This window comes from Canis lupus, chromosome 37 (assembly GCF_048164855.1).
Source record: "Canis lupus baileyi chromosome 37, mCanLup2.hap1, whole genome shotgun sequence".
NCBI classification, from domain to species: domain Eukaryota; kingdom Metazoa; phylum Chordata; class Mammalia; order Carnivora; family Canidae; genus Canis; species Canis lupus.
Genome location: NC_132874.1, coordinates 2,074,667 through 2,101,397, shown reverse-complemented (window position 1 = coordinate 2,101,397; position 26,731 = coordinate 2,074,667). Strand labels below are relative to the sequence as shown.

Below are 26,731 nucleotides of genomic sequence, written 5' to 3'. Positions count from 1 at the left end.
TCCGGGGCAACCTTGGAATGCTGCCCTGCAAGGGTCTTTATAGGAGGTCTGAGTCCCACGGAGGAATCTGAGGAGACCCTAAGGGAAGCCTGGATGTGTTCAGGATGTGTTACTATTTCCCGGGGTGGGAGTTGGGGTGGGGGGTGCTGGTGGTTAAAAAAGAAAGCCAGTTAACAAGGAATTGGGGGTTGTCAGTAGAAGAGTGCGGTTTATGACTTAGAGATCCCTAATAATGGTAAAGTGCAGCAAAGTGGGGTGGGGTATGTTTGGTAAGAAAAGAGAAATCACTCAAACAAAGGTTTGTAATGGCCTTTCACAGTTTCTGAATAATCCTGGGATAAACAAGCTTTCCAGGTAGTTTAGCAATTAGCTTTTACCAACTTCTGTTTTCCCAACCTGGGCAACAACAGAACTGACTGAATTGTCACCAGTCCAAACCGATTGTCAACCTTTCAGGCCTGGGTAAAACTTGGCTCTTTCATCAATAGCTTCTCCAATCTAATTTTTCACCTAGAAATTGATATAAAACTGCTGACAATTCCCCCCAAACAAAATAGACCAAGATGTTTGATTTAACTCCCAGGGGTTCCATAGATTCTATATACTTTGGAAGCCTTTCCACAGCCTTCACCCCGTTCCATATCCTACCAGGGTTGTAAAAATTTAATTACCTATATTCAGTACTTTCCTATACAAAATGTTTTACCATTTTTCCAGCCTTCTTTCTATCCTCCCCAAATCTCAAAGCTCTGAATCAGGATGGGGACTGCTTTCCATGTCAGCTGGTAAACCACTCGTCTTTCTTTGTGACTGAAATATAGGAACAATGTCAGAGGAGGGAGGGATGGGACTGTCCCAGATTACTTTTTTGGAAATGTTAAAATAAACTATCTTTTTAATTTTTTTATTTATTTACTTGAGAGAAAGAGAGAGAGAGAGAGAGAGAGAGAACAAGCAGGGGGAGAAGTAGGGCCAGAGGGAGAAGCAGGCTCCTCGCTGAGCAGGGAAGCAGATGTGGGGCTGCATCCCAGGACCCTGAGATCATGATCTGAGCCGAAGGCAGACACTTGACCAACTGAGCCATCCAGGTGCCCCTTTTAAAGTAAGCTATTTTAAGAGACATGCTTTACATTCAGGTAGTCCTGAATGCAAGCCCACAAGTCCATTCTGGATCTAACACTCACTGCCTTAGCCAAGTAAGTGCATCCCTCTCAGCTCCTTTTCTCAACTAAAAAGTGAGAGGAGTGCTTTCTGCTACGTGAGACGACAGTAGAGGTAAAGCGGACTGCCTCAGGTTATTCACAACCTGGCTGTAAAAATAAGACTCGGCCAACAGCCCCTGTCATTTTCATCCTAATGCTGCTAAGAGGTGCCTCCGTCAAGCTGGCGTGTAGTGGCCGAAGCTGACTTACACATACGGTGCCATTATTAGTGTTAGGATGGGGAGGCTAAGGACAGGTGAGGGAAGAAGACCTTCAAATTCCACACAAACACTTGGAGAATTTTCAAGACACCTGGGAAGACCAAGCTGGCTCATATGCAAAACCCAGGAATGCCCCCAGTGAGAGCCACAAACTCCATCCCTGCTAGTGTTGCTGGCAGAGCAGGATGCAGGGGGCAGCGAGGCAGAGGGAAACACAGCTGCTCCTGGAGACTGCAGGCACTCTGATGCTTCGCGGATTTCCTGAGAAAAGAAAGCGGTACCTTGTCTACAGCGCGCCCCAGAGCTCTCTCGTGGTACCGATCCTGAACCCAGGGACACCTGCTCAAATGTGTCTGGAGGCACATTTGCTGAAACCGGTCCCCGTCATCTTTCTGGCCCCGGGGAAACGTACCTTTGCAGGATCAGGAGTCCAGGTGCTCAGGCTCACAGACCCTCTCAGGAACTGCCTCACTTAGTCAAAGACAGGAGCAAGGTCCCTGCATCTGAGGGACGGTTTCTGTGGCACAGGGAGTAATAAAAGACTTGGTCAGCTGTGCTCCCCTGGCAGCTGCTGTGCAGCCGTGCTCTTTGTTGGTCCTTCGGGCAGGTGAACCCTCCACCGAGACATCCTTTACCTTCTGGATTTGAAGAGCTCTTGGCTAACCTCAACTGGAACCAAGACTTGGCTTTTCAAGGGTGTCAGCCTGTCGGGGAAGAGAACACTTTGGTCAGAATCTCAGTCCCTGAAGTACAGCTTTCCCTGTCTCTCCAAATTACAATGAGTGTGTTTTAAAGTTATATTAAAATGTTTTTTTTTAAAGAAGATTTCAGAAAAAATATTTTTAGTAAAGTATCTTAAAAATAATAGTTTTTAAAAATTTTATTCGTTTTTTCATCAGATACATGGAGAGAGAGGTAAGAGACATAGGCAGTGGAGAAGCAGGATCCCTGCAGGGATCCCCATGTGGGACTTGATCCCAGGACCCTGGATGACACCTTGAATTGAAGGCAGTTTCTCAACCACTGAGCCACCCAGGTGTCCCTAAAGATAATAGTCTTTAAACAGAAGGAAATGTAATTGTAAAAACTAGTTGAACATTGAGGATGGGAAATTCCAGTCATGTTCCTAAGTGGATAGAACTAAACATCTATCTATCTAAAACCTGTATTTCATTGTTATATAAATATAAAATAGTAGAATAATTTTGAAACCAAATTTCCATTGTACTGGAGAATTTGGCTTATTCAAGTATCTGTGGCAACACTGTAAAATGAAACAAAAATTTGGGAACTAGTCAACTTAGAGATTGGTCGATTGCTAAAAAGATTCATAGAGTTCAGGCCTTGACCAATTAATTCTCCAAATTATGAATTGGTTTAAAAAAAAAAAAAGCCCTTCAAGGAGTATGGTACATGTCCAGGGAATACATTACATTGGGTCAAACTGAGGAATAATCTGCAAAATCTGCTATAAAGAAATTAATGTCACAAACACAGGAATACTACCCAAAGGAAGGCAGACATAATGGTACAGGTTGTATAATCAGTAAAGATGAAGTTAAACTTCAGGTGAAACTCAGGACACTAAACTGATTTTCTTTTTTTAAGGTTAATTTATTTGAGTAATCTCTACACCAAAGTGGGTCTGGAACCCATGACTCCGAAATCAAGAGCCACATGCTCCATCCACTGAGCCAAGCCAGCCATCCAACTGAACGGATATTTGAAAGGAGCTTATCCCAACCTGGAAATGCCAGGAGACCTTTGAAAATATTCCTACAGCTTTCACACCAAAAGGTACACGACCGACGAAGGTGGGACTTGAACCCACGCGTGCAGAGCACAATGGATTAGCAGTCCATCGCCTTAACCACTCGGCCACTTCGTCTCTATACCATGCCGTTTGGGGTACTTTCTTCCAGAATTTACACTTGGGAACTCATTGGATGGAAGGACGGTCAGGAGACGTCCAGGAGACGTGGGGCCGGCGGGCTCCGCACAGAGCGGCCGCGGAGCGCGGGGGACCCTCGCGATGGGGCAGGGGCGGGGGCAGCTCTCGCCCGAGGCCCGACCGCGCCCGCAGCGCCACAGGCCCCGCCGGGGTCCGGGCTGCAGGGCCGCGTGCGCGCAGGAAGCCCTCTGAGCCCGCCGCGGGCAGGGGCCCCCAGAGTCGGGCCGCCAGAGCCCACCCCAGGGCCCCTGGCGAGTCCGGACCCCGCATTCCTGGCGGCTGAGACAGCCTGGGCGACCGAAGCACGGGGCCGAGTGAGGCGGTGCTGCCTCTCTCACCGCCTAACGCTGCGGGGTGGGGTTGCAGAGGTGACCCCGTACCGGGGTGGGGCGAGGGCCCCTTTGCCGCGCATCCGCCCGGGGGAACCCTGAGTTCTCAGCAGCCCCCCCCCCCCAAATCCGTGCCTCTGGGTGATTTTCTAGGGGACGGGTTCTCAGCTTCTGTCCGATTTTACAAGGCATGTGGTGCTAGGGATGTCAAAAGACTCACTCCTAGCGAGGAAATTATTTGGGGAAAGGATGGGGGTGAGGGAGAGTTTTCAGCTTCTTCGTAGTTTCTAAGAATGAATGCAAAGCACAGATGAATAAGCGAAATAAGTAGGAGTGAATTCTGACTAATCAGAATGAATTGTAAATGCATGGGAAAGGAAAATAATACTGAAAATTAGGGTGTTTTCCCCAAAATTTGAAGTTAAATTCCAGTTGGTTAACCTACGGTGTAATAATAGTTTCAGATGTAAAATGTAATGATCCAGCGTTTATAAACAACACCCAGTGCTCATCACAAGTGCCCTCCTAAACCACCATCACCTATGTCACCCATCCCCTCACCCACCTTCCCTCTGGTGACCATCAATTTGTTCTCTAGAGTTACGAGTCTGTTTCTTGGTTTTCCTCTCTTTTTCCTCCCTTTGTTAATTTGTCTTGTTTTTTAAATTTGACATTAGTGAGATCATATGGTATTTGGCTTTCTCTGACCTATTTTGGCTTAGCATTATACTCTCTGGCTCTATCCAGATGGTTGCAAATGGGCAGGATTTCATTCTTTTTCATGGCTCAGTAATATTCCCTTGTGTATATATACCACATCGTCTTAATCCATTCATCAGTCGATGGACACTTGGGCTATTACCATAATTTGGCTATTGTAAATAATGCTCCCGTAAACATCAGAGTGCATGTATCCCTTCAGATCAATATTTTTGTATCATTTGGGTAGATACCTAGTAGTGCAATTACTGGATTGCTCAAGCGTAACCTTCAGAAAACAGAACTGCCCTATGAAGGTTAGTCTGAGCAAGTTTTCTAGAGATGGCTGAGAGAGAAAGTGTGTCCCAGACTGAGGAAAGGGTCTGAGCAAAGGTAATCATGTAATTATGTGGGGCTTTTTTCCTCCTTAAAACTATTAATTTGATGTGACATTAATAGGTCTCCTAATACTCAATCATTATTCCATTTCTAGTATATACCCTGTTTGTTCATGGTAGGTTAATATTGGCTAACATTTTGTTTAAGATTTTGCATTGGTTTTCAGAACATGTTGGTCTGAAATTATCTTTTTGTGCATATGCTAACTTTATCAGGTTTGGGTATTATTATACCTATTCATTAAAAGAACTTGGAAGTTTTCTTTTGTTTCCTATCAACTGAAACAATTACATAATATTGGGGCTGTTTGTACTCTAACAGTTTTGTGGAAGGCTCTAGTGAAACCAATTGAGGTTTTTGTTTTGTTTTGTTTTGTTCCTATGGTATTTTCTTGATTACTCTTTCTCTTCTATGGAAGTTTGGGATTGTTTTCTTCAAAAGGCATGTTTTTGAAAATTTCTCAAACTTCCTGTATGTCAAACAGTGTTTGGAAGGAACTATGTTTATCAGAAACTATTTGTTTTGCAGGGAGAGGCACCCCCAGCATATCTGGTTGATCGTATTGCCCCTCTCTGCCTCCTCCTTATGCTCTCTAATCTGAAACTAGAATATTTAGGTTGAAATTTTGACTGTCTTTTGTCCTTTGTTGCTTGCCCATTAGTAGGTTGGCCATAGGACAGAGTCTGGCTTTTGTGGAGAAAACGGACTCTCATGAATAAATAAAATCTTTTTAAAAATAAAGTAAAATGTATTCAACTGATTATCTAGAGTTTACCATTTGACCTCTACGTTATATAGATATCCAAGCCAAACTATTTGTAGTCTCCAAGGCACTTGGCAATCAGTAATAAATAAATACTTGAAATCTATCTTCTTTTCTAGACAAACAAGGTTATTTTTCTTATTCACTTGCATACCTACCAATTACAGCAGATTTTATTCTCAGTGAAGGCTGTTTCATGAGATTTCCTCCTGAATTGCTGCCAAGTCTTGCACCTCCAGGTGGCTGTCCACCTTCCTTAGGGTCACCGCCCTTCCCAGCTAGCATGCCCTAATCTTGAGGCCAGTGGGGCAATGCAGCCTCTACACTGAGATGGGGAGAAGAACTGTCATCTATAAACACACACGATTTCTCCAGCACTGTGTCTGAGGAGTTCATCGAGCAGGTGCATTAGCTCTGGAATTCGGTCAGCTGTCCTGCTGGACACCCTCCCTACACCACAGACCCCAGCTGTGTAATATATCACCCATCATCCTGCATGATGAGCTCCTAATCCCCTTCCAGATACTGGCAAGCCCAGAGATAAAGGTGTTTGACCCTCAGCAACTGCAAGTTGGTCAAGCACTTCTTGTGTGATGCAACCTCTTGAGGACTTCGTTTCAGGTGTACAACACATTGATTCAACAATTCTATGTATTACTCCTTGCTGACCACAATTGTGTCATAATCTCTTTGCTGGTGGAGAGTCTTGCTTTGATGTTGATGGCTGGTGGTGGTTGCTCAAGGTTAGGGTGGCTGTGGCAATTTCTTAAAATAAGACCACAAGTTTGCCACATCCTCCTTTCACAAATGATTTCTCTGTAGCATGTGATACTGTTTGATCACCTTTTACTCACAGTAAACTTCTTGCAGAATTGGTGTCAATCATTGTAAACCCTGCCACTGCTTTATCAGCTAAATTATTCTGAATCCCTTGTTGTCATCTCGACAATCTTCACAGCACTTCTCCAGGAGTAGGTTCCATCTTACTTTCTTTTACTCATCCATAAGAAGCAACTCCTCATCTGATAAAGTTTTATCATGAGATTGCAGCCATGCAGCCACATATTCAAGTCTCACTTCTCATTCTAGTTTCCTCACCATTTCCACCACCACTGAAGTCTTGAGCCACTCAAAATCATCCATTAGGTGGAATTAAGTTCTTCTAAACTTCTATGGATGTCAGTATTTTGACCTCTTCCCATGAAACTCAAATGTCTTGAATGGCTTCTAGAATGGTGAATCTTTTCCAGAAAGTTTTCAATTTACTTTGCCCAGGGCCATCAGAGGAATCACTATCTATGGCAGCTATAGCCTTTCAAAATGTTGTTCTAAAATAATAAGATTTGAAAGTCAAACTTATTTCTTGATCTATGGGTTGCAGAATGGATGTTGTATCAGCAGGCATGAAAACAACCTTAATCTCATACATCTTCATCAGCACTCTTGGGTGACCAGGTACATTGTCAGTGAACAGTAATATTTTTTAAACTCTTTTTTTAAAAGATTTTATTTATTCTTTCATGAGAGACACAGAGAGAGGCAGAGACACAGGAGGAGGGAGAAGCAGGCTCCATGTCGGGAGCCCGACACAAGACTTGATCATGGGACTCCAGGATCACGCCCTGGGCCAAAGACAAGCGCCAAACCGCTGAGCCACCCAGGGATCCCCTGAAGAGTAATATTTTGAAAGGATTTGTTTTTCTGAGCAGTAGGTGTCAACAGTGGGCTTAAAATAGTCAGTAAACCATTTTGTAAAAAGATGTGCTGCCATGCAGGCTTTGTTCTTCTTATAAAGCATAGACAGAGTAGATTTAGCATAGTTTTTAAGGGCCCTAGAATTCTCAGTATTGTAAATGAGCATTGGCTTCAACTTAAAGTAACTGGCTGCATTAGCCCCCAACAAGAGAGTCAGCCTATGTTTTGAAGCTTTAAGTCTAATGCATTGACTTCTACTGTCTGGGTGTGAAAATCCTAAATGGCCTCTTCTTCCAAAAGAAGGCTGTTTGGTCTACATTGAAAATCTGTTGTTTAGTGTAGCACCTTCAGCTAGATCCTCCTGATGACTTGACATCAGCACCTGCTGCTTCACCTTGCACTTTATGTTATGGAAATGGCTTCTTTCCTTGACCTGATAAACCAACTGTTGCTAGTTTCAACCTTTTCTCCCACAGCTTCCTCACCTTTCTCAGTCTTCACAGAATAGAAGACACTTGACATCTTGCTCTAGCTGAGGCTTTGACTTAAGGGAATATTGATCTTCTATCCAGACCACTCAAACTTTCTCTGTGTCAGCAATGGGACTGTTTCACTTCCTTATCATCCATGTGTTTGCTGGAGTAGCACTTTTCATTTTCTTCAAGAAGTTTTCCTTCTCATTCACAACTTAGCCAACTGTTTGGCACAGGAGGCCAATCTTTTGGCTTATTTTGGCTGTAGACATGCCTTCCTCATTATGTTACACCATTTCTAGCTTTTGATTTAAAATGAAGGATGTTAGGGCATCCCTGGGTGGCTCAGCGGCTCAGCGGTTTAGCGCCTGCCTTTGGCCCAGGGTGGAATCCTGGAGTCCTGGGATTGAGTCCTGCATCGGGCTCCCGGCATGGAGCCTGCTTCTTCCTCTGCCTGTGTCTCTGCCTCTCTCTCTATGTCTATCATAAATAAATAAATAAATAAATAAATCTTTTAAAAAAAATGAAGGATGTATAATTCTCAGAACACTTGAAAACTTTGAGGCCAGTGTAGGGTTATTAATTGGCCTAATTTCAATATTGTTGTGTCTCAGGGAATAGGAAGGCTAGACAGAGAAGAAAAAACGTGGGGGAAAGTCCAGTCATTGGAGCAATCAGCACACACACAACATTTATTAAGTTCACCATTTTATATGGGTGCAGTTCCTGGTACCCCAAAGCAATTACAGAGGTAACATCACTGATCACAAATCACAGTAACAGATTGAATGATGAAAAAGTTTAAATTATTGTGGGAATTACCAATATGTGACACAGAGATACAAGTGAACAAATGTTAGAAAAATGGCACCAACAGACTTGATATACAAAGGACTGCCACATGGGCAGCCCTGGTGGCTCAGCAGTTTAGCGCTGCCTTCAGCCTATGGCGTGATCCTGGAGACCCAGAATCGAGTCCCACATCGGGCTCCTTGCATGGAACCTGCTTCTCCCTTCCAGGCATGGAGCCTGCTTCTCCTTCTGCCTGTGTCTCTCATAAATAAATAAAATCTTAAGAAAAAGAAAAAAAAAAAAAAGGACGGCTACAAGTCTGCAATTTGTAAGAAATGCTGTATCTGTGTAGTGCAACAAAGTGAAACTCAAAAAGCAAGGTGTGCCTGCAAGTAGGACAGCTCCATAATATTGAATGTCAAGCATATATAGTTGTTTTTAGTTACCTCCCCTTTTCATCATAAATATATGGTATTTGTTTTGACTAGTGAGGATCTTGCAATTCTAAGAGAGTTTAGCTGTGAAAGACATATTAAGCTCATTTTAATTCTCACTTAGTACAGCAAGGATACAAAAATCAACACACAAAAATCAGATGTTTCTATATACTAACAATAAACAATACAAAAAAGGAATTTAAAAACAATTGCACTTAAAACAGCATCAAAAAGATAAAAATACTTAAAAATAACCTTAGCCAAAGAGACAAAAAGCTCATACACTGAACACTGTAAATAATGCTGAAAGAAATTAAAGAAGACATAAATAAACGGAAAGAGATCCCATGTGTATGGATTGGAAGCCTTAATATTGTTAAGAGGTCAATACTACCCCAAACCATCTACAGATTTAATGCAAACTGTATCAAAACTTCAATGATATTTTTCACAAAAACAGAAAAGTATGATCTAAATTTCATATGGAATACAAAGGACTCCAATTGGTCAAAAACCACTTTAAAAAAAAGAGAAGAACAGAGTTAGAGATCCCACACTTCCTGATTTCAAAACTCACTACAAAGCTATGGTGATCAAACAATATGGTACTGGCACAAAGACAGACATATAGACCAATGGAATAGAATAGGGATCCCAAAAATGCACTTTCACATCTTTAGTCAAATGATTTTCAATTGGAGTACCAACATCATTCAATGGGAAAAGGCATTTTTTTTAGCAAGTAGCATTGGGAACACTGGATGTGCAAAAGAATAAAGTGAGACTCTTATCTCACACTATAAACAAAAATTAACTCAAAGTGGACCGAGACCTGACTTTATAGTTTTAACTATAAAACTCTTACCAAAAAAATAAGACAAAAATATTAATGGCATTAGACTTTGCATTGACTTATTGGAAATGCCTCAAAACATAGGCAGCAAAGTAAAAGTAGAAAAGATGGATTTCAATCAAATGTAAAACTTTGGTGCATCAAAGGACACTATCAACACAGTGAAAGGGCAGTCGTTAAAATGGGAGAAATTATTAGTAAATTATGTGTCTGTTAAGTGATACATATAGAATGTACAAGAACAAAAGACAACTCAGTTACCAATGGGCAAAGGAGTTGAATGGACATTTCTCTAGAGAAGAAACAGGAAAGGCCAATAAGCACATGAAAAGATACTCAACATCACTCATCATCAGGGAAGAATAAATCAAAACCACCATAACATATCATCTCACACTCAGTAGGATGACTATTATTAGAAAAAAAAATGAAAAGAGAAAATAGTAAGCATTTACAATCAAAGCTGGGTTTGGGCTACGATGCAGGACATGAGTTTCCAGGGCCACTGACACTGTTTGGCAGTACACTTATGAAAGAAGTGAACATACTAAGAACAATAGAAATCATAAGTGACCACCTAAGTGGTCACTTAGGTGACCATATGAACTGGTTCATATGCATATAGCCAGCACCCAGAAGTCCCCCTTTCATGCTTTTCTAGACACTGTCTCTCATGGGGAGTCAGTATTCTGACTCTACTGCTCAATGATCTTTTATTATCAGTGTATAGTTTAAAAATATTCAGAAAGTGACCACTTGTGATTCTCAAGTGTTTCTTCTTGAGCTTTGGTGGTGGCTGTGGGTGTGTGGGAGATGGCAGGAGGTCCTAATACAATCAAGGAGACCAGAGCTTCTCTGAGACATGTGCTGTGCTGAGGGCTCATCCTTGCAGTGCTTCCTATTCATTATTGCACATTTACTATAATTGGGATCAGAGTGTTTCTGGGCTCAGCAAATGACAGAGGGTCAGGGGAGACGTGTGCCTCAGGGATCTATATGGTGCAGAAGTTGCCCTATACCCCTAGCTGAGAGCCAGAACTTGTGACATTGATATGGTTACATCAGTAAGTTAGCCATGACCACAAGGGCTCAGAAAAGTATAAACAGGGCCTGGCTGGTGCTGCTTTGCCACAGCACCTCTCCTGTCCCAGAGCAGAGCTGAACAGAGCTGCCAAGGTGAGTACACCTGACAGCCATGGATAGGGGCTGCCTTTGGCTATGCAAGGAGGCTATCTGGGGCAGAATGGGGAGGGGCAGGCGGAAGACAGCAGTCGGAGCTCCCCTGTGCCTTGTGCAGGACCCAAAGCTGTGAGAAGACAGCTGATCACTTCCCAGGCCCTGCAAAGACATCTGTTCCTTTCTGGTCTGTGAGGAGGCTGTTGTGCAGCAGCAGACTTGATGTGCTGTGCCTGAGGATGCCCCTGTGTAGCAAGGAGGGACGTGTAGGAGACATCACATGCCAGGACATCTCCCCCAGGTCTATGGGAGTGCACATCCTCTGTGGTCTCCTCAGTGCCTGGGCCTTTTAACTCCCAGACTTGGGGCTTTGTACTTAAGCTTGTATGTTATCTTTGGTGTCCTTCTGTCTCTTCAATATGGGGCATGCTTGCCTGTTTTACTAAGATTTTATTTATTCTGATGTTTTCCTTCTCTAGCTACCCAAAATGACACAGTACACTATTATAGAGAATTTTTTTAAGGTGTGGGGACACACAGTAACATGAATAGTTGTTTTTAGAAAATTATTCTTTTGTGCTTTCCAGGCACTGACATAGCACTACATATATCAGTTCATTTAATCCTCAAGACAGACCTCCAAAGTGCAAAGTTGTCACCCCTATTTTACAGATGAGAACACTGGGCCTGGGAGAAGCCAAATAATACACCCAGAGTCACCCAGACAGAAATTGGGAAGGCAGTATTTAAACTCCAGAATGTGCTTGTGAACATTGTTATACTTCTCAGATCTAATGATACTGCACAAGCATCTGGAATGCATTGATTCACGCAGACTGCATTTGTTCATCCTTAAATTATGGAAGTAAGAAGCTTTGAAAGCTTCTTAAAATCTATATAAACTCTCTTTCCAACATCCTCCAGATCATATAGACATGTGTAGCTTTTACACATCTGAGGAAACACTCAAGTCCCTTGTGAATGCGACATTCACTGTGAATTGTCTTCTCCAACTCATTCAGTTGTGACATTTGTAAAGAAACACAAATCAACTCAAATCTCTCTCCAAACTAGCTCACAGACTTATCTCTGATTAACAGGCAGTTTTACAACCATAACCATATGTCTCATTTAATAACATTTTCATAAACAACTCCCTGAGCAGTTAATAGCAAGCGCTGTAACGTGAAATGTAGGTACAGGATGGACAGAGAACACCTCTCAGGTGCTCCACAACTGAATGAAGGAAGGAGACATGTAAACAAACCAGGGCAGCAGAGCCCAGAGAATCCAGGGAAAGACACCAGACAATAAAATCCTAAGCTGATGTGTGATAGATGAGCAGCAGTTAGCTGCGTGAAGGGGCAGCTGAGGGCAGGAGCATCTCAGCATCTGGAGTTCATGTACATTTGTTGGCAGGGGAGCTGACAGTAATTCAGAAATAAATTTGGCAAGAAGGAGAGGAGGCCCAATTGTGAAGGACAAACTTGTTTAGGCATAAGGTTAACATGTGAAGCCATCTATGGTTTGTAGGCCATTGAAGCAAAAGGAACAGATTCATGTTTCAAAAGCTCTTTTTAGTCTGACATAATATAGAAAGAGAATAAAAAGAAAGAGGGATGCCATTTATAAGGTGGTTATATAAATCACAACATGGAATACTGAGGACACTTGGCCTTCAGGGTGAGGCATTTCTGACTGTAAGAGTGTCACTAAATTTGAAAGGGGGAAGAGAGTGTGTCAGTAAGATGTGTGTCTTTGATTGCATTTCCATGAGATCTCTATGGAGCCAGAGCTCTTCCTCTGCTGGGGGAACATCCTCAGGAGAGGTGGAGCATGCAAAGAGCACAGACAAGAGAAAAAAAATCTGCTCCAGTCTGACAACACTCAGGTGGAAAATTAGGAACACACATGTGACCAGAGTTAGTCCCCCTTGAGGCAAGGGGGCTGGGACTCCCCTTCTGCACTTGGAGAGAGACAAGTAAGCCAAATAGTCTTCCCTGAGAAACCACTCTCATTGAGCCAAATACAGTTCTTTGGGGCAACTACAACTGTGTTAGCCCAGTATTCACAGTATCTGAAGGTTAGGTAAGTCTAGGCTGCTAAAGTGGACCAGGAAGAGCCTAGCACAGTTCTCTACAGTGAGATCATGTACTGGGTATGAGCAGTGAAGGAGGAGGTGTCAAAAATGATGTTCAGCAGTAGAGCTTAGAAATGGACTGTAGCAGGTTCCTGGGTGGCTCAGCAGTTTGGCGCCTGCCTTTGGCCCAGGGTGTGACCCTGGAGTCCCGGGATTGAGTCCCACATCAAGCTCACTGCGTGGAGCCTGCTTTTCCCTCTGCCTGTGTCTCTGCCTCTCTCTCTGTCTCCACCAGTTCTTTTCACTGGAACAGACATGGACCTAAAATATGTCATCTTTACTTATTTGTGTCTGTCCAAAGTTTTTCCTGCTTTTGTGCATGATGTCAGAAGATAATCTGGAGTAAGCTCATCCAGGGAATAATCTTGCTTTCTGTTATTGGACTTGAAATTGTGGGGAACTTCTTCATACTTGTGAGACATGTATATACTTTGCTCATGGGGCCTGAAAAACAAACAAACAAACCCCATAGGCCTTATCCTCAACCATTTGGCTTTTGCAAATACAATTATTTGTACCAATGAGAGCAAAGATATAACCGTATTTTTTCATCTCAGAAATTTCCTAGGCAATGCTGGTTGTAAGACTGTGCTTTACCTGGGGAGAGTGGCCGGTGGTCTTTCAATCTGCACCACCTGCCACCTCAGCGTGGTCCAGGCCATCAGCATCAGTCCCAGGACCACCTCATGGAGGAAGCTGAAACCACAGACTACATGGCAAGTTCTTCCATATCTCCTCCTCTTCTGGATCTTCAATTTCCTGATAACCTCCAACTTGCTCTACTGCATCACAGCAGTCAGTAGCCTGAGCAGATCTGGGATTACAGCATTTGGGACTACAGTTATATGCTACCACCTGGGCAACTTATTAGGTGGCTTTTTCCTACTCTCATGGCTCTGCAGGATGTTGTCTTTCAGAGTCTCATGGGCTGGAGCAATGGGTACATGGCTCTCCATCTTTATAGGCATCACCAGAGTGTACTCTCTCTCCAGAGTTTCAGGCTTCAGAGAAAATCCAGCCCAGAGATCAGAGTTACTCATAGTGCTCTCATTCTCATGACCTGTTTTCTTCTCTTTTATTGGGCATATTTCATTGTCTCCTTCACCACAGGCTCCTTCCTGACAAATAATTACACAATATTAAATATTAAAACACTTATAACATTTGGTTATGCCAGTGTCAGCCTCTATGTGCTGATCAGCAGGGATGCCCAACCGGCATAATGCTGGGGTGCTCACTGAGAAATTGGGAAAACTGCTTTCTCTAGTGATTCCATTAGTAGCTAAAGGTACATCATTCAGTGATGGTTTGGGCCCAGCAAAAATTCCATCCAGCATAAATTAGAAGTATATTATAAAAAAAGTCCACTAGTCTGGGTCTTCTGAGAAGCAAACACCAGGACAAGGTTAAATATTCAGAGAAGTTGTCAGGGCAAATGCCTGAAAGAAAATGAGGAGGGAGCCAGGAAGGCTGAAGAGCCAGCTGATGGAGATGTAAGTGTGATGCTGAGGAAAGGGCAGACAGTAGAAGGTTGGGTGGAAGCATCCTAGGCCAACTTCCAGCCTAAATAGAGTTGAGCAAGGGAATTCTGGAGTAAATTTAGCCATGAGTAGAACTCTTGGAACATCTCCAAACTCATTTAAGAGACTAGCATAACTTTGATACCAAAATCTGAATGAGGACGTTGCAAGATAAAATAACTCACAGGCTAATATTGCTCATGAATGTAGATGCAAAATTAGAAACAAAATATTAGCAGATGGAACCAAACACTATATAAAAAGGATAATATTTATTCCAGAAATGCCAGAAGGGCTTAATATTCAATAAATAAGGGAATATCATGAGTCTCATAAAGACCACAAAGGGAAAAAATGCGTACATTCATTTTAATAGAGTCCTGAATACACTTGGTAAAAATTGACACCCAGTCTTTAAAAATATAAATAAAACTTCTCAGAGAAAATTATATTAGAGAAAATTATAACTTCATTTGATAGAGATTAACTACAGGAAAACCACAGTTAACATCATATCCAATGCAGAAATTTTAAATGTTTAATTCTGAGGTTAGAAATGAGACAAATGTTAATCATCATCATTTCTACTCAGCATTTTTCTGAAGATTCTAGATATTATGGGAAGGTAAAAAAAGAAAGAAAGAAGGAAAATGGATTGAAATAAGTGAAATAGTTCTTAGTCACTCACCATTAATAAAATTATGTGTGTAGAAAACTTGAAAGAGTAAAAAAGAAATAAAATTAGCAAATCCCACAGATGGAAGGTCAATATAAAAATAATGGCCTACTACATATTAACAATAAATAATTGATTAATTTGCTTAAAATATAAAAATCAAATATATAAGAAAAAACAAAACGCTTACACTTTCTCCAGTGAAAACTAGAAAACATTGGGTTATACATTAAAGCTAAATAAATGTATAAGAATCCCATGTTCAGGGAAAGAAAAACTCACTATGTTTAAGGTGTCCATTGTCTCCAAAGTACTCTTTTTCGAAATTGAAGTATATTTCAACTTATGAATCACTGAACTCTACCTCTGAAATTAATAATATGCTAGATGTAATTTAATTGAATGTATATAAAATAAAATTGAATGAAAAAATGGAAATATAATTGACACACACTATTACATTAGTTTCAGGTGTACAACACAGTGATTGGACAACTGCATATGATATGCTGCACTCACCACGAATGGAGCTGCAATCTGTCACCATACAACACTATTACAATACCATTGACTATATTTCCTATGTTGTAGCTTTTATTCCTGGGACTCATTCATTTCCTAACTGGAAGCGTGTATCTCCTACTCTCCTTCACCCATTTTGCCCAACCTCCCATCCCGCTCTTCTCTGGCAACCATCAGTTTGTTCTCTGTGTTTCTGGATCTGTTTCTGTTTTTTGTTTGTTTGTTTATTCATTTGTTTTGTCTTTTAGGTTCCACTTCTAAAGGAAATCATATGCTATTTGTCTTTCTTTATCTGATATAATTCACTTAGCATAATATCCTCAAGAGGACCATCTATGTTGTCACAAATGTCAAGATTTCATTATTTTTTTAATGGCTAAGTAATATTCCAGTGTGTGTGTGTGTGTGTGTGTGTATATATATATATATATATATATATATATATATATATATATATATGTCTTCTTTCTCCATTCATCTATGGATGGACACTTAGGTTGCTCCCATACCCTGGCTATTGTAAATATTGCTGTAATAAAAAATAGGGGTGCACATAGCTTCCCCAAATCATTCTTTTTTTCCCCCAAATCATTCTTAAGTTGCAGTGCAATTTGGATTAATATCCCAAAGTGTGTGTGTGTGTGTGTGTGTGTGTGTGTGTATAAACTAGTAAGCTTATGCTAAGTTTATGTGAAAATATAAAGGACCCACTCTAGGCAGATAACAGATGCACTACCAGATATCAATCCCGATTATAAATCTATAGTAATAAAGCAGTATACTTTTGTTCCAAGAGTAGGTAAACTGATCAATGGAACAAGATATTGAATTCAGGCTACATATTTGTAATAATCTGATTCATAACAAGGGCAGCCTTACTACAGTGGGTAAAAAAATGGTCTTTAAATGAATTAGGTTGGGTCTGTAAAATAGCCACCTGGAGAAATGTACCTGATCTCCTAACTTACAAAATACAATCAGTTAGAGATGGATTGGAGAGTTTAAGAAAGAAAGCAATAAAGCTCTTAAAAGAAAACATAAGAGAATGTCTTTATGACTACATAGTAGACAAAGATATTTTTTTTAACAATTCAGGATGTCAAACCAGCTAACCATAAAAAAATTATAATTTGGAAAATATTAAAATTAAGAATTTCTGTTCAGCAACAGTCATACTAAGAAACTGAGTCGAGAAACCACGGATTGGGAGAAGATGTGCACAATACACATAACTGACAAAAGACTCAAATCTAAAATACATGCAGACTCTTATTACACATAAATAAAGGAAATTAACAACCCAGTAAAAATGGGCAAAGACTTGAAGCCACTTCCATGAAATGATAGTGTCCAGTAAGCATAGGAAAAGGTGCACAGCATCATTAGTCATCAAGGAACAGTAAATCAAAATGGTAAAGAATTCTCACTACCCATACAGCAGGGGGCATAAAACTAATACATCAACAAGACAAAGTGTTGGCATATGTATTTTGTTCATTAGATTTGTTAATTTTTAAAACATTTCATAACATTGAATCCAATAGTGGAAACTTAAACAGAATTTGAAAACCACTGGCCAGGAACCTATCACTATTCTTATTCATCTTCTAAAAGACCCCTAGAGACACTACTGTTACTGCTGATTATCTGAATGCTGGTAAGTCAGTTCTGGAACTACCTGATGAAGGCAATGAAGACTTGACAAGAAAGAAGGAAAGCAAGCAAGCAAGCAAGGGGGACCTGAAGACACAGTGGGAGGAATGAGAGATGGAAGGAAATTCCATTAAGAAGTAGAACTAGAATCTCACAAGGTCTTTTTTTTTTTTTAGAATCTTATAAGGTCTTGAACCAAAAGCTCTCACTTAACAGATAAACAAGCTGAACAACAAAACTACACTGCCTTTGCTATTATTTGAAATATGTAATATAGAAAACATTGACTAGCACTAACTATATACATTTTTGTGAGAAATTACATGGCCTTGAGAAAGGAAGCATCTCTTACCGGCCCAAACCAGGGAGAACCGCTTGATACAAGGCCTAGGCAGAGGAGGCCACCCTTTGTGGAAATTGCCAGCAAAGGGGACAAAGTGTCCCCCTTCTAATTCATCTTTTTTTGTGTCTTTCCCCTAGTCTTTCTAATCTCCATGGCTCTAAGAAAGCTGTTCTAAGCTCTGATATTCAAGTTAATTCAGCTGTTCTCACTCCATCCAGCTCAATTCAACAAATACTGTAGGTGTCTGCAGGCCAAGTGTTGGCGTTGTGGTCACTGCCCTGGAAAAGATGGAGTATTGAGAAAGGAGGTCACGTGAGCACACTAGGTAACAAAACACCTTCACCTTCGGGAAGATACAGCCTGAGGGGCTCCTGGTACAGGAGTACATATGGCCTGGGATTTCTCAGCCCAGCAGTGAGCCAACCACCTGCCAGGGACTTACCAATGGGAAGGGCGCCACCATGGTGACAAACATTCCATGGAAGGTGTGATCACTGACCATTTGAGTTCTATATTTGTATGTGTTTATTTGTGTTTGTATAAAGAAATTCCAGGTGGGTACACAGGATAAAAGTGAAATCTTGATGTTGATGGGGGACTGGGGCGGCTTGGGACTGGGGTGAGAATAGGATTCATTTCTTTATAGATGCAATTATTTAACCCTAGCAATGCCATGCCTATTCAAGACTACAAAACAATATTACATATGTATGTATGTGTGTAAATATACATATATATAGAGTGCCATACACTAAATGACCTCAGAGATTTTTTTCGGTCAGCATAATGCCCTTGAGATCTAACTAAACTGTTGCATACATCAATAGTTAGTTCATTAGGGGTGACTCAGTCTGTTGAGCATCTGCTTTGGGCTCAGGTCGTGATCCTAGATCTTCAAGTCCCCGCATCAGGCTCTCTGCTTAGTGGGAAGTCTGCTTTGCCCCCCCCCGCCCTCCCCCCACTCGTGTGCTCTCTCTCTCCTATCAAATAATCTTCCCACCAGCAATAGATAAATATCCAGCATCCTTGCCAACATTTTGTATTGTCACTATTTTTCATTTTTGCTGTTCTCATAGATATGCAGTAATACCTCATCTTAATTTGTATGTATCTGGAAACTAGTGATATTGCACATCTTGTCACATGTTAGCTTTCCGTCTGTATGTCCTCTTCACTGAAGTATTTCACATCTATCGCACATTTTCTAGTTGGATTATTCATCTTTCCACTCTTGAGTTTTGAGTATTATTTCTACATCTAGAATGGTCCTTTGTTGAATATGTTTGTCAAGATTCCTCAAGTCAGAAGTTTGCCTTTTAATCTTCTCAGCACTCTTTCACAGAGCAAAAGTCTTTATTTTTTTGATGGTCAATTCAATTCATCAATCCTCTTTCATAGATGGTGGTTTTGGTATCATGTCTAAGAGCTCCTTACCAAGTCCTAGGACCTGAAGATCTTCTCCTCAAGTTTTATATTCCTAGGTTTACTTTTGTTGAGGGAGGAGTTCACTGTTTGTCTTGTACTCTTGTTACTGGGCCTCCAAGGCCAGGTTCTTGAGTCTCGATGTCATGGAAATGAACGCTAACCTTGAGACAAAGAAAACAGGTGGAGTTCATTAGAGATAGCTTGTGTACCAGGGAGCTGACAAGAAAGAGAAATGTCACTCCCTGAAGGGATAGTGTATTTTCCCGAAGAGTGAGGAGCTGGGAGTGGAGAAGCATCCTTCAGTTCCATGGTCATTATCTTGCGATAGTTACTTTTTTTTCTTTGGGTTGGTTTTCTTTTCTTTTCTTTTCTTTTCTTTTCTTTTCTTTTCTTTTCTTTTCATTTCTTTTCTTTTCTTTTCTTTCTTTCTTTCCTTTCTTTTTCTTTTTCTTTTTTAGTATGGTTGGCACAAATGTTACACTAGTTTCAGGTGTACACTCGAGTGATTTGACAAGTCGAACATAGCATTATGCTATGTGCACCTAATGTAGCTGCCATATGTCCCAGTACATGGTTATTGCAATATCACTCACTGTATTCTTTATGCTCTGCTCTTTATTCCGCTGACTTGCTCCATAACTGGAGGCCTGTATCTCCCTCCCACTTCTCCCATTTTGCCCAGCCCCTACCCCTCCCCTCTGGCCACCACCAATTTCTTCTTTATTCATTTTTAAAGATCCTATCTATAAATGAAATCATATAACATTTGTATTTCTTGGTCGAACTATTTCACTTAGCATAATATCCTCTAGATCCATTCACATAGTTGCAAATGAAAAATTATACACCAACAAACCCGACAACCTAGAAGAAATGGATAAACTCCTGGAAACATCCAATATTCCAAACCTGAACCTGGGAGAGATAGAAAATCATAATAGATCTACTCCAAGTAAAGAAATGAGTACAAATGTACCATATTCAATGTCCTTACTCATTACAGTATTCTCTTATAATCTTTTGCATGGGTATGGGTTGTTACTTCTCTCATTATTCTTTCTGTTGGAGCACATTCCTGTGTCTCCCTATTTTGCTTTACTTTCAGTATTAGATTCTATGAATTAGGTGAAATGGCTACTTCTCCTAAAGTTGAAGCAGGGGTCTTGTGTATGGTGACTCCCGTGCAGACCATGTATGCTTGCTGACTTTTGCTGGCTGGCTAGAGTTGTGGCCCCAAGTGCTCAGTTTCTTTCTTTCTTTCTTTCTTTCTTTCTTTCTTTCTTTCTTTCTTTCTTTCTTTTCTTTCTTTTAATTAATCAATTTTGACTTATTTATTTGAGAGAGAGAGAGAGCGAGCGAGCACTGGACCTGGATAGAAATAATTTGTGCCAGTCAAGGGAAAGATGATAAGAAGAATAAAGACAAGGTTTATACATCACCAACCAGTGATGCCTAATCAGGATGCATCATAGATAAACCTGTAGACAGAGAATACAACTCTGAGTTCTGTGCTGACCTAAAGCTATCCCTGGCATTATAGGAGTCAGACTGTGTACACAGAGCAGGGGACAAGGTGGAAGCAGAGAAGGAACTCATTCACTTTTAAACAAAGCTTAACAGAGTTTGTTAGCAAATGCCTATTTTTAAACAGTATTTTGTCTTAACATTACAAAGAGCAATAAAAGAAAAGGAGGTATTCCTTGGAGACATTGGACTTGTTAATTACTTGTAGAACTGGTGAATGTCAGAGAAGTACAAAGCTTTCATGCTTTTATCAGGTATGCCATCCAGATCGTGTTGACCCAGACCTGCCCTAGGGATGAGCTAGAGATTCTGAGTCACACAGCTCCATGCCAAGAAATGTACATGTGGTCCATTGGTATAAGCCACTCTGTCCTGTTATTTCCTTAAGACTGGGAAAGATTTTTCTTTTATTCACACAGAACATACATAGGCAATATTTCTTGACTGTCTTTCTAGAACCTCTCCTGAAAGCCCACAAATACTCTCTGAGGTAGGTCTTTTCATTGTCATTTTACATAAGAGAAAGGATAGCAATAGAAGCCCAGTAACTCATTAACTGTCTACCATCACTTGTGACTTAGTCAGCATGAGGGCCAAGGACAGGTTGCCCCAAGGTATGCAATTTTGGTATACTGATTGTTTTAAATAAAAGTTACTTAAGAGACAGCTTGTGTAACCAGGACACTCAGACCTTTCACCATTCCCCTGAAAGCAGGAAATAAATCTGCCAGAAAGGCATCCTCGCTGTACCAGGAGGTAAAGACACATCCATATCCACCAGAAATAGGAAATTTTGAGATAAGAAGCTATATAAACACCCCTTATCACTCTCTATTCATTACTACCCAAGCCTAAATTGTTTAGAATTCCTTATTAATTGAAGATCCCGAAGTTAAGTTTTCTTTGTAATGTCAAATCCTTACAGATTTATTGTCTCATTGTCTCAAAAGTATAAAAACCACCTGCCTTGGTCATTTCTTTGGGTCTCAGTTTCATTATTACACCTCAGGGCGCATATAATAAAACATGTATTTTCTTCTCCCGTTAATCTGTCTCCTGTCAATTTAATTCATAAACCATCTGGAAGAATTTGAAGGGTTGAAGGAAATACTTCCCTTTCCCTACCGTGGGAATCAGTGGAATCCACATGAAACTCCAGAGCTGCCACTAATGGTAGAAAGGAGAAGTTGAGGGACACACATCTAGATGCAGAGGGAAAGATGTGGGCAGAGGCTAGAGGACTTGGCAGTGGTGCTGAGGAAGAACACACTGAAAGAGAGAATGACCAGAAGGACATATGTCAAATGGGAAGGGAGTGATGGTTGGCAGTGAGATTGTGTCAGATTCTCTGGGTTCAACCCTTGATTCAAGTCTTCCTCCTCTATGTGTGTTGGAAAATGATAATTAGAAACAAAATGTCCTGCCAACCCACAAGACTCTCTATAAAAGCAAAAGAGAAGGAAAACAATTTTATTATTGAAAAGGCATTAAAACATAATGTGATGAGCATCACAGCCAATCCACTAAAGAGATTGCAAGAACAGAAAAAAAGCTCATTTTTTTATACAGCCAAGCAGATGGAATCCATTACATACATGTTCTCATGATAAATGATAGTTTGCTCTCAATAAGAAGTCTTCACAGTACTATGTATTTGTCACACATAGAACCTCCAAAATTCATCTGATCTGGGGGTCACTGTGTAAATGAATTGGTTGTATTTAAAAGATAAATTTCTTCATCTTCATGACAGAATAGAGTTTTGCCTTTTGGAATCAGGTCCTCCTGGAGTTGGGCTTTTAATCTCCCATAGAAACTGGGAGAAAAGAGCACTCTTTTCAGGGTGATGTTGCAAAAGGTGACAACTGGCAAGAGCTTTATTTAGGTTTTTAAAAAACTTACACACATCTCAAAGGGGCCAAGGAAAAATTTACAAGTTATTTGTTGTTGTACTTTTTATAGAAAACACTCTAAGGAAAGGGAGGGTGGAAAGTATGTCTTTTGCACCAGGGAAGATAATTGTTTTTTCCTTTTGCCTTTAGATGTCTCATTGGCACCTCAGGCAATCTGTCTGTGCCTGCATGTCCTCGTTCAAAATTGGGGATTGAAAACAGTACTTAACTCAAAGAGATTCTTCTGAAGTGTTCCTTAAGTATTTTTAGCAAGTTCCCAGTACACCTGTAGCTAATGTTAGAGAAGAAAATATTCACTGATGCTTGTTCAAGGTGGTGAGGCAGACTTTATTCAGGACCACTGTGGATGGTATAGGGAAACCCTGCCCTGGGATTTTACAATGACGCAAGGAGACACTGACCTCAATTCAGAATACAGCACGGGCAAGGAGAACTCAGAGCCAAGAGGCACGAGGGGGCTCAGTAGAGGATTAAAAATTACTAAGAGAACACATCAAGGGTAAGGGCTTGTGGCTTTATCGACCTCTCAGGATTCTTGCTGCAGACAGGCCAGGGTGCTTGGGTATCACTTGGGAGGTGACAGGTATGAAGCCCCCAAATAGATAAGGGAATAGATACAGGGTTCTTGCTACAACTAGATTTTGCAAGAGAGCACACATAAGCTTCTAGGAGAAGGTTGAGGAGCCTGATTAATTGTTGGCCAAATAAAGAATGTTTGACCATAATGAAAATACAGCCCCACAGAAAATGAGGGGAAATCTGGCCTTTTCAGACTCTTTGATGCTCTCATTTCTTGAAAAATAATTCTAACCTCACCTCTCATCTCAACCTTTTGCTCAATTTTGTTTCTATTCCTTTGCATCAGTGATGGGAAAGTTCATTCTTGGGGGAGAAAGTTATCTAGATGATAGAAGTTCCTGTTCATGAAGCTTTGTAGGCCACGAGGGATTAGGAACAAAAGGGGCATCCTTCCAGATTTCTAGTTCCATTTCTTTTTAATAGACAAGAAATTTAAAAATAATAACTTGCAGGGCACCCGGGGGGCTCAGTCTGTTAGGTGGCTGTCCTGGGCTCCCTGCCCAGTGGGGAGCCTGCTTTTCCTGCTCTCTCTCTCTCAAATAAACAGAAAATATGTCATCTATTTATTTGAGAGAGTGAGAGAGTGAGAGAGAGTGAGAGTGAGCATGAGCAGGGGGACAGGGAGAAGCAGACCCCGGAATGAGTGGAGAGCTCGACCCAGCACTCCATTCCAGGACCCCAGGATCATGACCTGAGCTGAAGGCAAACACTTAATGGACTGGGCCACCCAGGTGTCCCAACAGAATCTTGTAAGAAAACAAAAACGAACAATCACTTGAAGAAAAGATCTCCAACCCCCTGCTACTCCAAACTATGTTGGTTTGTATATTGATTAGGTAGAGCCGTAGGCACTTGGAAAATAGGAGAGCAAGGAGAGGTGTCCTTAAAACTCTCCTAATCTGCTAAAGACAGATTCTCAGCTGTCATAAGTTACCTCCCTGGGAGTTTCATTAACCAGAGAAATTTGGTTCCTATCACAGGAGAGAAGCTTAGAAGTGGACACCATACACAGGCAAACTTTGCCACAAATTATCAGACCTCCCAAGTATGCATGTAAGGGCACATTTATCTTTCTTAAAAATCATTTACTTTCTCCAAAAAGACCTACGCCCCCAATACCCTTTCTCTATTACAATGGCATTTAGACCAAATTCCAGCCACCTCAGAGACTTGCTTGTTTTTCTCTGGATATCTTCATGTGTGTATGAGATATATGTGATAGTAAATGCCTGCTTGTTTTTCTCTTGTGGGTCTATCTTTTATTACAGAGGTCCCAGCTTGAAACTCAGAGGGGAAGGAGGAAAATCATTTCCCCACTAAAACCCTGAGTGCATGGTGATACTTGTACTCTCCATATTCATGGTTATGATGAGCTCACAAACCAGAATCTCCAGCCATCTTTGCAATAACCCTGAGCATAAAGAAAACCTACAGAGAAAAAGGAAAACACTCAGATGTGTCTGGGAGCAGGTCCCCATTCTGATTCAAGGTCTGGAACTCAGGGAAGAGGAGGAGGGGCCAGAATAATGTGAAATGCTGGATACAGAACCTAACTAACTACTTGTTCATTTTCTCACCACACATCCTTCCTATTCCTATAATTAAAATTAATTAAGACCAAGAACATTTCTGAGCCAAACACTCATTGTAATTTGGAGGGACAGGGAAAGCTGTACTTCAGGGACTGAGATTCTGACCAAAGTGTTCTCTTCCCTGACAGGCTGACAACCTTGAAAAGCCAAGTCTTGGTTCCAGTTGAGGTTGGCCAAGAGCTCTTCAAATCCAGAAGGTAAAGGATGTCTCGGTGGAGGGTTCACCTGCCCGAAGGACCAACAAAGAGCACGGCTGCACAGCAGCTGCCAGGGGAGCACAGCTGACCAAGTCTTTTATTACTCCCTGTGCCACAGAAACCGTCCCTCAGATGCAGGGACCTTGCTCCTGTCTTTGACTAAGTGAGGCAGTTCCTGAGAGGGTCTGTGAGCCTGAGCACCTGGACTCCTGATCCTGCAAAGGTACGTTTCCCCGGGGCCAGAAAGATGACGGGGACCGGTTTCAGCAAATGTGCCTCCAGACACGTTTGAGCAGGTGTCCCTGGGTTCAGGATCGGTACCACGAGAGAGCTCTGGGGCGCGCTGTAGACAAGGTACCGCTTTCTTTTCTCAGGAAATCCGCGAAGCATCAGAGTGCCTGCAGTCTCCAGGAGCAGCTGTGTTTCCCTCTGCCTCGCTGCCCCCTGCATCCTGCTCTGTCAGCAACACTAGCAGGGATGGAGTTTGTGGCTCTCACTGGGGGCATTCCTGGGTTTTGCATATGAGCCAGCTTGGTCTTCCCAGGTGTCTTGAAAATTCTCCAAGTGTTTGTGTGGAATTTGAAGGTCTTCTTCCCTCACCTGTCCTTAGCCTCCCCATCCTAACACTAATAATGGCACCGTATGTGTAAGTCAGCTTCAGCCACTACACGCCAGCTTGACGGAGGCACCTCTTAGCAGCATTAGGATGAAAATGACAGGGGCTGTTGGCCCAGACTTACTTTTACAGCCAGGTTGTGAATAACCTGAGGCAGTCCGCTTTACCTCTACTGTCGTCTCACGTAGCAGAAAGCACTCCTCTCACTTTTTAGTTGAGAAAAGGAGCTGAGAGGGATGCACTTACTTGGCTAAGGCAGTGAGTGTTAGATCCAGAATGGACTTGTGGGCTTGCATTCAGGACTACCTGAATGTAAAGCATGTCTCTTAAAATAGCTTACTTTAAAAGGGGCACCTGGATGGCTCAGTTGGTCAAGTGTCTGCCTTCGGCTCAGATCATGATCTCAGGGTCCTGGGATGCAGCCCCACATCTGCTTCCCTGCTCAGCGAGGAGCCTGCTTCTCCCTCTGGCCCTACTTCTCCCCATGCTTGTTCTCTCTCTCTCTCTCTCTCTCTTTTTCTCTCAAGTAAATAAATAAAAAAATTAAAAAGATAGTTTATTTTAACATTTCCAAAAAAGTAATCTGGGACAGTCCCATCCCTCCCTCCTCTGACATTGTTCCTATATTTCAGTCACAAAGAAAGACGAGTGGTTTACCAGCTGACACGGAAAGCAGTCCCCATCCTGATTCAGAGCTTTGAGATTTGGGGAAGATAGAAAGAAGGCTGGAAAAATGGTAAAACATTTTGTATAGGAAAGTACTGAATATAGGTAATTAAATTTTTACAACCCTGGTAGGATATGGAACGGGGTGAAGGCTGTGGAAAGGCTTCCAAAGTATATAGAATCTATGGAACCCCTGGGAGTTAAATCAAACATCTTGGTCTATTTTGTTTGGGGGGAATTGTCAGCAGTTTTATATCAATTTCTAGGTGAAAAATTAGATTGGAGAAGCTATTGATGAAAGAGCCAAGTTTTACCCAGGCCTGAAAGGTTGACAATCGGTTTGGACTGGTGACAATTCAGTCAGTTCTGTTGTTG

The 26,731-nt window shown here is 41.5% G+C and overlaps 2 long non-coding RNA genes and 1 other non-coding gene across 4 annotated transcripts; 1 reads left to right on the top strand and 2 right to left on the bottom strand.

Annotated features, from left to right (window-relative positions):
• Positions 1-676: 676 nt before the first annotated feature.
• LOC140626191 (uncharacterized) lies at positions 677-6,133 on the bottom strand. Its single transcript, XR_012025390.1, has 4 exons — positions 5,723-6,133; positions 2,059-2,127; positions 1,836-1,940; positions 677-1,684 (listed from the first exon to the last, which is right to left on the bottom strand). It is a non-coding gene; the product is annotated as an uncharacterized lncRNA (long non-coding RNA).
• TRNAS-GCU (transfer RNA serine (anticodon GCU)) lies at positions 3,230-3,311 on the bottom strand. Its single transcript has one exon. It is a non-coding gene; the product is annotated as a tRNA-Ser (tRNA).
• Positions 6,134-25,002: 18,869 nt separating the features above from the next.
• LOC140626241 (uncharacterized) lies at positions 25,003-26,199 on the top strand. Of its 2 annotated transcripts, XR_012025434.1 has the most exons (4): positions 25,003-25,074; positions 25,193-25,297; positions 25,449-25,618; positions 26,039-26,199. It is a non-coding gene; the product is annotated as an uncharacterized lncRNA (long non-coding RNA). The 2 variants fall into 2 exon arrangements; XR_012025433.1 differs by having other exon boundaries at positions 25,449-26,199.
• Positions 26,200-26,731: the final 532 nt, after the last annotated feature.